Below are 14236 nucleotides of genomic sequence, written 5' to 3' on the forward strand. Positions count from 1 at the left end.
ATAAATGAATTTGGTAAAGTTGCAGGATAGAAAATCAATGTACACATTCTGTTGCATTTCTATTCATTAATAATGAAGTATCAGAAAGAGAAATTAAGAAAATAATCCCATTTACATTTGCATCAGAAAGAATAAAATACCAAGGGATAAATTTAACCAAGGGGGCGAGAAACTTGTACACTGAAAACTCTAAGACATTAATAAAAGAAATTGAAAAAGACACAAATAAGTGGAATTGGAAGAATATTTTTTAAATGTCCACACTATCCAAAGCAATCTACAGATTCAATCCAATCTCTATCAAAACTTCAATGGCATTTTTCACAGAAATAGAACAAACAACCCTAAAATTTATATGGAACCACAGAAGACACTGGATAGCCAAAGCAATCTTGAGAAAGAAGAACAAAGCTGGAAGCATCATGCTCCCTACTTCAAACCATATTGTAAAGCTACAGTAATCAAAACAATATGGTACCGGCATAAAAACAGACACATAGATCAATGGAACAAAATAGAGTCCAGAAATAAACCCATGCAGATACGGTCAAATCATTTATGACAGTTTAGCTAAGAATATAAAATGGGGAAAGGACAGTCTCTTCAATAAATGGTGCTGGGACAACAGGACAGTGGTCCATGAAATTGGACCGCTATCTTACACCATACACAAAAATTAACTCACAATGAATTAAAGACTTGAATGTAAGACCTGAAACTGTAGAACTCCTGAAAGAAAACATAGGAGGTAAGCTCCTTGACATCAATCTTGGTGATGGTTTTTTTTGGATTTGACATGAAAAGCAAAGGCAAAAAAGTAAAACTAAACAAATGGGACTACATCAAACTAAAAAGCTTCTGCACAGCAAAGGAAACCATCAACAAAATGAGATGGCAACCTACCGAATAGGAGAACATACTTACAAATCACAGATAAGGGCTTAATATCCAAAATACATAAAGAGCTCATACAACTCAATAGCAAAAAAACAATCTGATCAAAAAATGGGCTATGCATAGACATACAGAGGGCCAAGAGACACGAGAAAAGATGCTCAACATCACTAGTCATCAAGAAAATGCAAAAACCAAACCCAAATGAAATACCACCTTACACTGGTTAGAAGGGCTTTTATCAAAGAGACAAGAAATAACAAATGTTGGTGAGATGTGGAGAAAAAGGAACCATTGTGTACGGTTGGTGGGAACATGAATTGGTGCACTATGGAAAAACAGTAGAGAAGTTGCTCAAAAAATTAAAAAAGAGAAATACCATATCATCCAGTAATTCCACTTGTGGGTGTTCATACAAAGAAAATGATAACACTAATTCAAAAAGATAAATGCGGGGCGCCTGGGTGGCGCAGTCGGTTAAGCGTCCGACTTCAGCCAGGTCACGATCTCGCGGTCCGTGAGTTCGAGCCCCGCGTCGGGCTCTGGGCTGATGGCTCAGAGCCTGGAGCCTGTTTCCGATTCTGTGTCTCCCTCTCTCTCTGCCCCTCCCCCGTTCATGCTCTGTCTCTCTCTGTCCCAAAAATAAATAAACATTGAAAAAAAAAATTAAAAAAAAAAAAAGATAAATGCACTCCCATGTCATTGCAGCATCACCTAATAGCCAAGACATGGAAACAAGAGACGTATCTACTGATGGATAAATGGATAAAAAAGATGTGGTCTATGTATACAAGGGAACATTATTTAGCCATAAAAAGAAAGAAATCTTGCCATTTGTGACAATATGAATGGACCTTGAGGGCATTATGCTAAGTGAAACAGGTCAGACAGAGAAAGACAAATACTGTGTGACCTCACTTGCATAGGGAATCTAAAACAAAACAAAAACACAAGCTCATAGATACAGGAAACAGAATGGTAATTGGGAGGGGGTAGGAGGTGAGGGAAATAGTTGCAGGGGCCCCTGAAATACAAATTTCCAGTTATAAAATAAGTCATGGGATTTAATGTATAGCACGATGACTTTAGCTAATAATACCATATGGCATATTTGAAAGTTGTTAAGAGAACAGATCTCAAAAGTTGTCATCATAAGAAAAAAAATTTTTGTACCTATGAATGGTGGTGGATATTAACTAGACTCACTCTGGTGATCATTTTGCAATATGTACAAATATCAAATCATTACACTGTATGCCTGAAACGAATTCAGTGTTATGTGTCAATTACATCTGAATTAATAAATAAAACTAAGGGTAAATTCTGAGCCTGGGGGAGGGGAAAACAAAGTCTCCTCTTTTCTTTAGAGAGTAAGAAAAGGAGTAGAATAAGCAATTTACTCAGGGTTATGAGCAGTACGAATTAGGAACTACAAAACAGAGCTAAAATATCAATATTCATTAGGCTTAAAAATTCATTTTCTTTTTAAAAATCTAGCTAAATGCTCAAAATGTATCCTAACTGCAACTATATAACTGGTATATATTTGCAAAGCTATAGAAATGGAGAGTGTGGATATAGACTCACTCATGCAAATGATACAAAAAATGGCAGCATCCTTGTGGAAACAGCACTGAGCAGACAGGTGCTACCTCTGAGATGAACAAATCATGAGAAAACCACCTCTGTGCCTGTGCTCCCACAGGAGATAATTCCTGTCCTATTCAACTCATAGGGTTGAATAAAATGAAATACGTATCTGAAAATGTGCAAGTACCATATACCTGAGAAGTGCCATTATTTTAATTATTTGGTCAGGTCTCTGTTCTTCTTGTAATTCAATTAAATAACCATTGATTGAGGGGCTACAGGCCAAATGTGGTAAGTTTGGTCAAGAAGTTACTCATCCTGTGTGGTTCTGTGAATCAAGAGGAGAAAGGGGTGGCTTCAGGCTGGAAGGACTGAGAAGGGCTTGTTACAGAGGTCATGTGTGAGCTGCCCCCGAAATGAGTGTGACCAAGCAGAGTCATTCCATCAATATCTTGTGGGGCTCCACCCCTGTACCAAGCACTATCCAAGGGTCTTCAGCATTCATAAACAAACAGAAAGAAGAGGCCAGCACTTTAAGAATTTACATTCTAATGGAAGAAGGTGGGAGCTAGGTGAAGCAGGTTGTCAGGGTGAGGAGTCACCATATGGGAGGAGATAGTGGTGTTAACAAAGACACAGAAGAGGAACACAGGAAGGGAAAAGAAGCTTCATTTCTGGCTCTACTTTGGATTACTTGGTAGTGGCTGCCGGAGTCTGTGTTGAGAAGGACCCCGAGGCTTCCTTCTGGCTCAGGTAGAAACGTCTGGGCAGGATCAGTAAATAGTGTCTGTAATGGTGTGGGAAGGGAGAACTGCCACGTGTGTGCCAGAGATTTGCCATTCCGAGAGTGGTCCCACATGGCTGGATTACACCCTGTGCCATTATGGTCTGCGCCCTTCCACTCTCCTAAGACAGTTACGAAGTTTGATAAGCAAGTATTATTGAGTCTAGCATTTATGTGCACATGGAAAATTACTTGAATATTCCCAGAGAAAGGCTCTTCTACATAAATGGAAGCGTTACTGGTCTACTTCCCCAGTCCTTTCTCTCTTCTACATCAAGACCACAAGTAGTCACGTAACTCAGCTACGTTTCGTAGAACGCGTCTGTTTGTGGTTCCACTTCTTTACTTCCTGGACCCCAACTCAAAGTGAGGTTCAGTCTCTTAGATTCTCAGAATTTTTAGTTCCTTATTAGCTATTTTTATTTTTCGCTATTTGTCTTCTGTTTGGAGTTATCTAATTCATCCTCCTCACAGTATTTTAGAAGGAGAAAGATCTACTTCTTTGTCTCCTGAGGAAACCATACTGTCCCCTGGTGATTCATTTCTCCCCTCATATATCTTACAGTGTGGTGAGGTTCTAGAATGTCTCATACGAGGATGACTCCAGCTTTCTGACTGGGCCTTAAAGGTAGATGGAAGGAAACCCTATTACTTGGCCTTTGATAAATCAAATAAGCAAACTTAGCACATCCTTTCTCTGTTGAGGCTGTGTTGCTTTTATGCTATCTTCTTAGTGCAAAATTTATTTTGTATGTCAAAAGTAAATTGTTAATGTTTCTTCTCTTAGGTTGAACTGTAGGAAATTGTATTTTTGGTCAGACAGTTGACTGTCAGCAATATCCTATGGCTCAATCAAATATTTTTAAACCTTTTTTAACAACCCTAATCTTGAGTATATGGGCTTTAGGGTGTTTTTTTAAAATTTTTATTTTAAAAATATAATTCATTGTCAAGTTGGCTAACATACAGTGTATACAGTGTACTCTTAATTGTGGGGGTAGATTCCCGTGATTCATCGCTTATATATAACACCCAGTGCTCATCCCAACAAGTGCCCTCCTCAATGCCCAGCACCCATTTTCCCCTCTCCTCTGCCCCCCATTCCCATCAACCCTCAGTTTGTCTGTATTTAAGAGTCTCCTATGGTTTGCCTCCCTCTGTTTGAAACTATTTTTTTCCCCTTCCCTTCCCCCATGATCTTCTGTTAAGTTTCTCAAGTTCCACATAGAAGTGAAAACATATGATATCTGCCTTTCTCTAATTTCACTTAGTATAATACCCTCCAGTTTCAACCACGTTGCTGCAAATGGCAGGATTTCATTTGTTCTCATTGCCAAGTAGTATTCCATTGTATATATAAACCACATCCTCTTTATCTATTCGTCAGTTGATGAACATCTGGGTTCTTTCCATGATTTGGCTATTGTTGAAAGTGTTGCTATACACATTGGGGTACATGTGCTCCTATGAATCAGCACTCCTGTATCCTTTGGATAAATTCCCAGTAGTTTTATTGCTGGGTCGTAGGGTAGTTCTATTTTTAATTTTTTGAGAAACCTCCACACTGTTTTCCAGAGCGGCTGCACCAGTTTGCATTCCCACCAACAGTGCAAGAGGGTTCTCGTTTCTCCACATAGGATGTTTTAGTTTTTAATTTTTTTGGGGGGGAGCATGAGCTGGGGAGAGGGGCTGAGGGAAAGAGAGAGAGACTGGGGGGGGGGAAGAGAAAGAGAGAGAGAATCTTAAGTAGGCTCCACGCTAACTGTGAAGCCTGATGCAGGGCTCAATGTCATGAGCCTGGGATCATGACCTGAGCTGAAATCGAGAGTCAGACACTCAACCAACTGAGCCACCAGGCCCCCCACGGGCTTTAAGATGTTTTGTGGAGATTGCCTTATACTTACAAAGGCAAAGGGAAACAAACATTAATATTTTGTTAAAACATGTCTCTCTGTTTTCAAAGCCCATTCTTCCTGTTGCCTCCTTAAAGACAGTAAAAGAAGCTGTGTGAAGGCTTTTCTTTCCAAACTTGAAGAGCTGGATACTCTTCAGCTTGGCTTTTAGACATGACATAAAGCCAGAAGGCAACTTGTCCCCTGTAGTATTCACTGTTTCAATGGAGAAAGGAAGCATTTCACGAGAAACTCTTGGGATGTTTAAAATGATATCCATACTTCTATTTGCTTTTTGAAAGTCTGAGGGCAATCTAGTTTCTCAATTAACTACTGAATAGCATTTGTCTTTAATCTGATGGAAGGTTCTTCCAGGAAGCCAAAGCTGGTGTTCAGAGAAGTTTTGTCTGAGCATCCCTTTCCACTTCACTTGTGCAGTCCTGTGGCTGGCTGTGTGTGCACGCGGGTGTGGTGTGGAAGAGGAGGACCTGAGTGTTTTCACATTTGTAGGAAGGATCGTGGAGTAATGCAAGAGAGTAACAGAATAGCCTAGATGGAGAGAGGACTGTTTCCATTTGATAGAAGGTAGCGCCAAACCCTCTTCTAAAAGGGGGGGATGCTGGGAATACAGTTCTGTTCCTGGAAGTAAAAGTCAAACTCATCTTTTTTTACACCAGGGGCTTTGTTCACCGGGCCTGTTTCTCATTATCTGAAAACTGTCAGTCATAGAAGTAATGCAACCAGTTAGCTAATTAACAGGGACTCTGCTTCTGGGAAGGGGACCATCTAAAGATAACAAAGGCTGGGGCACCTGGGTCGCTCAGTTGGTTCAGCGTCCGACTTCGGCTCAGGTCATGATCTCACGGGTGGTGAGTTTGAGCCCCATGTCAGGTTTTCTGCTATCAGCACGAAGCCTGCTTTGGATCCTCTGTCTCCCTATCTCTGCCCCTCCCATGCTGTCTCACTCTCTCTCTCAAAAATAAATAAACATTAAGAAAATAAAAGGGACACTAAGAGGCCTTAGTTCCCTGCACTGCCATCTCATACCATTTAGTCACACATGTACCTGGTGACTGTGGGTGAAGGAGTAGGCTCAAGCCCAACTCTGCTGATTTCACTAATAAAAATGACAACACCGGGGCACCTGGGTGGCTCAGTCAGTTAAAGTGTCTGGCTCTTGACTTTGGCTCAGGCCATGATTTCACAGTTCGTGGGATTGGTCCCACAATGGGCTACATGTTGGGAATGCAGAGCTTGCTTGGGATTCTCTCTCTCTCTCTCTTTCTCTCTCTCAATAAATCAATAAACTTAAAAACTAAAAAGACAACACTGAGAGTGGTCTTCAGTCCCCAGAGATAGGAGTGTGAAGTCAGTTCACAAGAGGCCAGTGAGATGTTGCCCTGTGGGGCCAACTTTGTCTCACTGAGCCAAGAAAAGTGTTCTTAGCAAATTCTCAGATTCCCTTCACAAACTCACCAGGCTGCTGTACTTAAAAAATATCTAGAACATGAAGATCAAAACTAGAGAACTGAGATATTTCCAGTATGAGGAAGGAAGAAAAAGACAATGTTTCTGTCTTTTTTTTTTTCTTTTCAAGGAAAGAATCACAAGAGTGTTTGGATGTCTTCTTCAGTCTTTCCTGCTTCGCTCGGAGGCTGATGCAGAAGTCGTCAGTAGCTGCTTTTTCTTTCCTGAAAGGGTCCTTATCTCAGAGATTTAGGGATGAGAAAACTGGGGATGCCACGCGGTAGGGATGAGAGGTTAGAGTATTTGCTCTGAGGCAGAGATAAAACCCCCTGTTCTATCTCTCTGCTTTGCTTTACCGTTTCCTTAAAAGTTATGTCATATGCAGATAATATAAATAAAAATTATCTTATAAGTGGGGAAAGACCCCAAATATGGAGAGTATGATTGTCACCAGAGGGAGTCAGAAGTGACTGAACTCTGGGTTTTTATTCTCAAGCCAACCCATGGATTTATAATATACTTTTACTATCCCCATAATATACTTTGGCCAATCCACTTGACTTCCATGATTTTTGTCAACAAACTCACTTCCTGCCTCCTGTGGAAGCTGCAAGGTTGGTTTAATTAAGGTTAGTACTTTGAGGGGCTCAATGGAAGAAGCTTAGAAATGCAACATGGCATAACAAAGTAAGCTAAGGACACCTTAGGAAGGAAAAGTGTACACAGCACCCAACACCCATTTTGGGGGTGCCTAAATGCAAACTTTACAAGAGACTGCGTATACACCAGCTGGAGAGAATCAGATCAGCTTCCACATCCCTCATTGGACCAGAAACTGGGTGATTCTGTTAATCCTGTCCCTCTGGGGATTATCTGAATTTTCAGACCTCTCTCTAGGTCCTCTCCAGGGTGGAAGCCATCTGTCAGAGGCACCTCTGGGTTTACAGCTCCTCCAGCATTCAGACTCCACCTTCCAGAGCTCATTCCCTAACTGCTGGGCCAAATAGCCTGTCTCAGCTCCAACTAACCCCCAGCTGCTCTAGGCCTGACAGTATCCCTCGGATCTCTACGAGTCTCCTTGCTGGGGACACTAAACTAGAAGACTGCAGGGCCTGTACATGATGGTTATGTTGACAAATATCAACCAGCTTATTCCATCTGACTTTAATCTTTTTTTTATTGGTTTGGCATTGGTTCTGATTATAACTTCATCATTCACAATTTGGAGACATTCAGTTTATTTTTATTTTTAACTTTTTAAAAAGTATTTATTTTGAGAGAAAGAGAGACTATGTGAGTGAGTGGGAGGGGAGGGGCAGAGAGAGGAGGAGACAGAGAATCTCAAGCAGGCTCTGAGCTTTGCAGAGCCCCATGCAGGGCCCAACTCATGAACTAGGAGACCATACCCTCAGCTGAAACCAAGAGTCAGACACTTAATTGAATGAGCCATCCAGATGCCCTTGTTTTTAACTTTTAAAAAAGAAAATGCAAGCTTCTTAAGATAAAGACAAGCAATTAAAATGCTTCCCATGATTGTAAGCTCTGCTAAATACAAATAATAATGACAACTAAAAGTATAAACTTGGTATGCAAACCAAGACTAAGCCACTTTGGATTTGGTGCCATTCAGAGATATCGACTAGAAACCCCTGAAGTGGGTTTTCCTTCCCAAAACATGATTCTATGTGTTTTGAGTATGATTTTTCTGGGACATTTGGTATGGCTTTTTGAGCCCACAGTTTGAACTTTGCCATAGATTGGCAGAGTGACAGAGGAGAAAAATTAAGAAGGAAATTAGGAGGAAAAATTCAGAGTGGGAAATTGAAGAATGAAAGAAGGAATGTTTGCTCTCTTTCTCCTTCTCTGATGTCAAACTTCTGACACGCATCTGAGGGGCCCAGAATTACAGGATCATACACAAGTGTGGAAGTATGGTAGTGATTTTCAAATCATGTATCAAGGAATCCCAGAGTTTTTTTTTTTTTTTCAGGGGCTGCCTCACAGATGAGGAAGGAGAGAAAGACTCCGGATCCTTTTCCCCAACTCTTTTGTGGACTTGACAGTTAGATGGAATCCTAAAGGGAAGACCAACTATAGTTTTCTTGGCCCATTTAAGCACTTTAGTTTTTAAAATTAGAGTCATCATAAAATGAGCAAGATGGGGGTGCCTGGGTCACTCAGTTGGTTAAGCGTCCAACTTCGTCTCAGGTCATCTCGCAGTTTGTGAGTTCAACCCCCATGCCGGGCTCTGTGCTGACAGCCCAGAGCAGAGCCTGGAGCCTGCTTCAGAATCTGTGTCTTCCTGTCTCTCTGCCCCTCCCATGCTCACACACTCTCTCTCTCTCAAAAATAAACAGTAAAAAAATAAAAAATAAAAATAAAACGAACAAGATGGAGAAAATCAGCAAAGATCACAAGAGAGCCAAGTGAAAGACTCTCTTCTTGTTATTGGTTCATGCCCCTAACTGTTGAGCTTTCTAAATTCAGGGCCTTGACAAAGGGCACTCTCATATTGGCCTCTGCCAAAGCTTTGGTCCTGTAGCATTCAGACTTCCAAGGAAATACAGCTTAGCTTTGGATCATCCCACTCCTCAGGCTTCAGACTGTCTCCCATATCTCCTAAGTTTCTTTTGTTCTCTAGAAAACCAGGATAACAACAGAGCTCAGCTTTACCAATCACAGAAATTATTTTAGGGTCATTCCAGATAATCGTTATGGATTTCTTTGCCAGTTCAGGAACAAAGAATTTTGTTATCCAACGATGATCTAGCAGAAAAGAGACTGAAGCAGGCCACAGAGCAGGATTTAGAGAACTACGACAGCTGACTACAAAACAGGGAAGAACATGCTGGAGTTTTAAAACAGTTCTTTGGTACTGGTCAGAAGTGAAGTGGGTTGGATTGAGCCTGATGGTGACTGTGAAGGGGCTGCCAGAACGTTTCCAGACGAAGGGCAGGATTTCTGCACAAGAGACTGGAGCCTAGACTTCCATGATGGTGCCACAAAGTAATCAAACATCTGCGTTGCACATAAACAGTAGGAGTGGAAATGCCTGCTGAAACCTCTGTTGAGAGAGAATTACAATAATTGAGCTTTCTATCACAGGGCTCTGCTCTGCAGCCACAAGGTCATCATGGAAGAAATAATGGAGCAGTCTGCAAAAACCTAGAAGTATTTGGTCTTTTGCATGCCCTCCATTGCACTTTGTGCATGACAGCAGCTCAGTAACTATTAAAGATGGTGCGGGAAGTGCCTTTGTAATTTCTCTTGGGAAATGTCTTTCTTTGCAAAAGTTAGGTTAAAAAAAAACCTACTTCTCAAAGTGATGGCAAGAAGCAAGGATGAGTCCTTCATGCTAATCCTGTCCCTTGACAATAGAGATACTTTGCTAGGTGTATTAAAACTGCAAGGTCATCTAGGTATCTCTTTGAAGTACAGCAAGACACTATAGCAAGGTCTTTGGCCAAATACTGAGCTCAACAGCACTCTGGAGTCCATGCTGATCTTTAAGCTGTGAAGAGAATCTGCAAATTCTTTTGAGTTTCATCAACTCCTCAGGAATCAACTAAGGTCATAACGTTTCCTGTTGTGCTGAGGAGGAAGTGGGGGAGACTCTTCCTTTTAGGTAGCTGAGTCCTTCCCTTAACGTTGCCATTTATTTAGGTTTATTGGATTTGGGGACCCACAGAATTTCCACCAGTCACCTCATCAAAAACAGAACAAACAAAAGCCAAAGTGTCATCTTCTGGTTGCTTGTCTTACAACCCGTTATAAGAAATGGCTTTGAAGTATCAGATCTGATATCCTCTGAGACTGAGCCCCATTCCAACATGAATTCCTCTGAGAACCAGAAGATGGAGGGATCAGTCTTGGCACTAACTTTCATGAAATGGATGACAAGTCACCTAATGTCTGTAGCATCAATTTTCTTGTGTATAAAATGGGGATAACAACAATGGGACTGTTGGAAGTATCAGATGAGTTAGGGGATATAACAACACAGTGTAAATTGTTAAATGCTCCAGAGATATAATTATGAACACTAGAGAGGCAGTGATGGTACAGTGGAATGAGCATCAAATTTGAGGTCAGGAGACAGGGGTGTAAATCCTGAGTCTTCTGCTTAACTGTTGTGTGATTTGGGGCAAGACACATAAGTTAAGACCCAGTTGTCTTCATTGTAAATGTGATTTATTGAACTACCAAAAAGCTTCATAGGGTTTTGAAACTGAAACAATAGCCAAATGAACTGGTGGTAGATATCTAAACTATGCCACTCAGTTTTTCTCCCTTGGGAATTTGGGATTAGAATTAAAGGACCGTCCGTTCTTTCTGAACAAGGATGTCAGAGCAGAAGAACTCAACATGCCTTGTGTGAAGGGATGATTAGTAGAGGAAATAGGTGTACTGAGAAGGAAGGATGAAGTAGGTGAGAGAGAGATACACACATAGACAGCAAAAGACTACTCCCTGATTTCTTTACTATTCCATTTCTAGGTGACATCCCCAAATACCCTTATTGTAAATTCCTTCTGGATTAGTCAAGGCTCAGTTGCAGATAAGGGAATCCATTCTAGCGGTTTAAGTAGAGAGGGATTTAATGTGGGAATTGGGCATTTACAACATTGCTAGAAAGGAGACAGGCTTTAGGCTAAGCTTTCAAGACAACTCCCCCAAACAACCTCACAGAAGTGGCCTATGGAGGGAGTTACTACGCTTCCAGAAAGCTGGGAAAGAAGTTGTTCCCATAGCCACTGGCTTTACAACCAAACTGCTAAGATCCACGGCAGGAAGATTCTTGACACCCGTGAAGCCAAGACCTGACCACAGAGATACCTGCTACCACTCTCAGCCTCCACCAACACACATCCCCTCTGTGGGGCACAACTGCAGCTTTGGAGGTAAACTCTGCTTGGTGGAAGCCAGGCGATGTGCAGGATTGTGCTCTAAGGCGTCAGAGCAATGCAGTTTCTTTTTTTTTTTTTTTTTTTTTTTAATTTTTTTTTTCAACGTTTTTATTTATTTTTGGGACAGAGAGAGACAGAGCATGGATGGGGGAGGGGCAGAGAGAGAGGGAGACACAGAATCGGAAACAGGCTCCAGGCTCTGAGCCATCAGCCCAGAGCCTGATGCAGGGCTCGAACTCACGGACCGCGAGATCGTGACCTGGCTGAAGTCGGACGCTTAACCGACTGCGCCACCCAGGCGCCCCGAGCAATGCAGTTTCTACTGTTCCAGCATGTGGAGCAAACCATGCATGGGATAAAACGTGATCCAGTGAATCTGTATATGCCCCCCATATCTACTTTGCTTTCTTTCTTCTCAAAGTAGGTCCAGTCAATTTCTGTTCATTTCAGCTGAAGAGTGCTCATCAACACACTCACGTGACTGACATCTTGAATATGTTGCAGTGGAGCCATAGATTCCTTTCAACGAGATGTTCAGGGATGGCCACTTCAGAGACCAACATAGAGAAATAAGGACAAGGTCTGGCTAAGGTTGGGACACCGGGGCCGTACAGTGTTACTTTTTGTGCTGAATTATTGTTGACAAGCCCTGAGCTTAACATAAGGTACTTCCTATAGGAAATTAGATAACCGCAGAAGTGTTAACAAAGAGACTATTCTTGGCATAATCACATCCGTGGATTGTGGTCTTAGTAAGCAGCACGTCTTCACGATGTTCCCCAGCACCTGGCACCTCACCTTTTCCTCCTTCTTCCATCTTTAGTCAGACCACCCACCACACTGAAGTCCCACTTCCTTCCTTGGATCGGGGCAGACTGCAGGAACGCTAGGTTAGCATCAGGTTACCTCATCAGTGTGTTGGGAGGCCAGCATGAGGTCACAAAGAGCATAGAATGTGAGTTGTCTGGTTAAGCAATTATTAGTAAGGGACCTTAGGCAAAGTATAGAATCCCTTTAAACCTCAGATACTTGTCCAAAATGGAGTATTGATGCCTGCCATAGATATTTGTGAAACTTACAGGAGATAGTACAAAGCCCTTTGCAGCAGTTTCTGGCACACAGACCATGCATATTACATACTAGCTTCTTTAGGAAAGAGTCTTTATACCTGTAGGCTGAACTACGTTTTTGAAGCTATGCTTTTGGTAAATGGATCCTTGTCTTGAGGTCCTTGACTTGACTCTATGTCTCAATTCCCCACCATCTTCTTGATCTTGCTGAGACCTGTATCACCCTCTCCCTCTTCTCCCTCAACCCTTTGTCTCCTCTTCCGTATTTAGTTCTATGGCTGGATATCTGTGACTCAGCTGCCTGCTTGCACAGATATCTGATATTTTTGAGATTTCCTCACTGCATACGTTACCCTTTCGATGATCTTCATATCCTGGACCACCACTGCTTGCCTAGATACCACCACCTGCTGTTTGTCACGTTACTCTCTGGATGACAAGTTCCATCTGCCTTTCTCTGGACACTTGTAGGTGGGCGCTTACTTTCCCCCCTTGTTACCTGTGTTTCTTCTCTTCCCCTCCTGCTCCAGTGAATGATCTACTCTCAGGTCCTGGATATTAACCCTGTTATGCCAGGCAGTGTTTTCATAAATAAAATAGAGCCTTCTAGGTTCTTGCTACTCCAAGTGTGATGCAATGGCATCATCTGAAGTTTCTTCAGAACCAGAATCTGTGTTTTAACAAGATCCCTAGTTGACTCACAGGCACAGGGGAGCTTGAGAAGCACTGAACTATAGCAAGGAAAGATGGCTAGGTTAGAAAATCTTTTGGTGGTGCCTGGCAAAATCTATTAACCTTCTTCCTTGTGATGTTCTAGAAACAAAACGCTGTTCCCTAAAGGAAAGGACTGCAGTACGGAATTCTATGTCTCTTCCTCCCGGGAATGGTTGAAGGATGAAGTCCATGCTTGGGAGAAGATGCAGTTCAATGACAATTCTAGTAGGCTATTTATTTGAGAAAATTCACTCTAAGGCACTTCTACTTGCTTCTGACCCAAATCCAATGAAGGCATCCTGCATTTATGAACTATATGCCAGCCTTTCCCAAATCTACCTTCTTGGCTCCAGTTGTCCTGGAACCAGCACCCAAGCACAGAGCAGAGCCCAGCGGTCATGGGGGAAACGGTGGGGGCGGGGGGGGGAGGAAAGCTTTGAGAAACTGCAGGTATTTTCGGTGACATGACCGAACGAGTGGCCCTTCCTCCTAATGTTTTTGGTCATAGTATGTCTTTGTGATATTGGGGGTATTAGAACGTTTACTCTTTTTCACTTATTCAGATACACCAACACCCCACCCTTTTTTCTCCTTAAAAGCTCCCAGTGCTGGAAGGGTGAACTATGCTAAATTTAAAACTAAAAACCCAGTCACTCTATCTATATTCAGATAAGGAAACAGGCTTAAATTAAAGCATTTGTAAGTAAAGTGGAGAGACCTCATGGCCCCTCCAGCCTACCTGCCCCACGCTGCCTCCCTTTCACCTACATTCCCATCTGATGACAGGAGGAAACACGGCCTGCTGCCCTTTGCTGTTTGGAACGCACAGACGTTACTCAGATTTCAGATGCAGCTTCTAGTGAAGGGAACTCTTCCATTCTCAGCATGGGTATCACTGTGACCTGATCCTGTCCAATC

The 14236-nt window shown here is 42.1% G+C and overlaps 1 protein-coding gene across 3 annotated transcripts in view; it reads right to left on the reverse strand.

Moving 5' to 3' along the window:
• LHFPL3 (LHFPL tetraspan subfamily member 3) overlaps positions 1 to 14236 on the reverse strand; it is a 570149-nt gene that overhangs the window by 137019 nt on the left and 418894 nt on the right. The gene's annotated exons all lie outside the window — the stretch shown is intronic.

This window comes from Leopardus geoffroyi, chromosome A2, assembly GCF_018350155.1.
Source record: "Leopardus geoffroyi isolate Oge1 chromosome A2, O.geoffroyi_Oge1_pat1.0, whole genome shotgun sequence".
NCBI classification, from domain to species: domain Eukaryota; kingdom Metazoa; phylum Chordata; class Mammalia; order Carnivora; family Felidae; genus Leopardus; species Leopardus geoffroyi.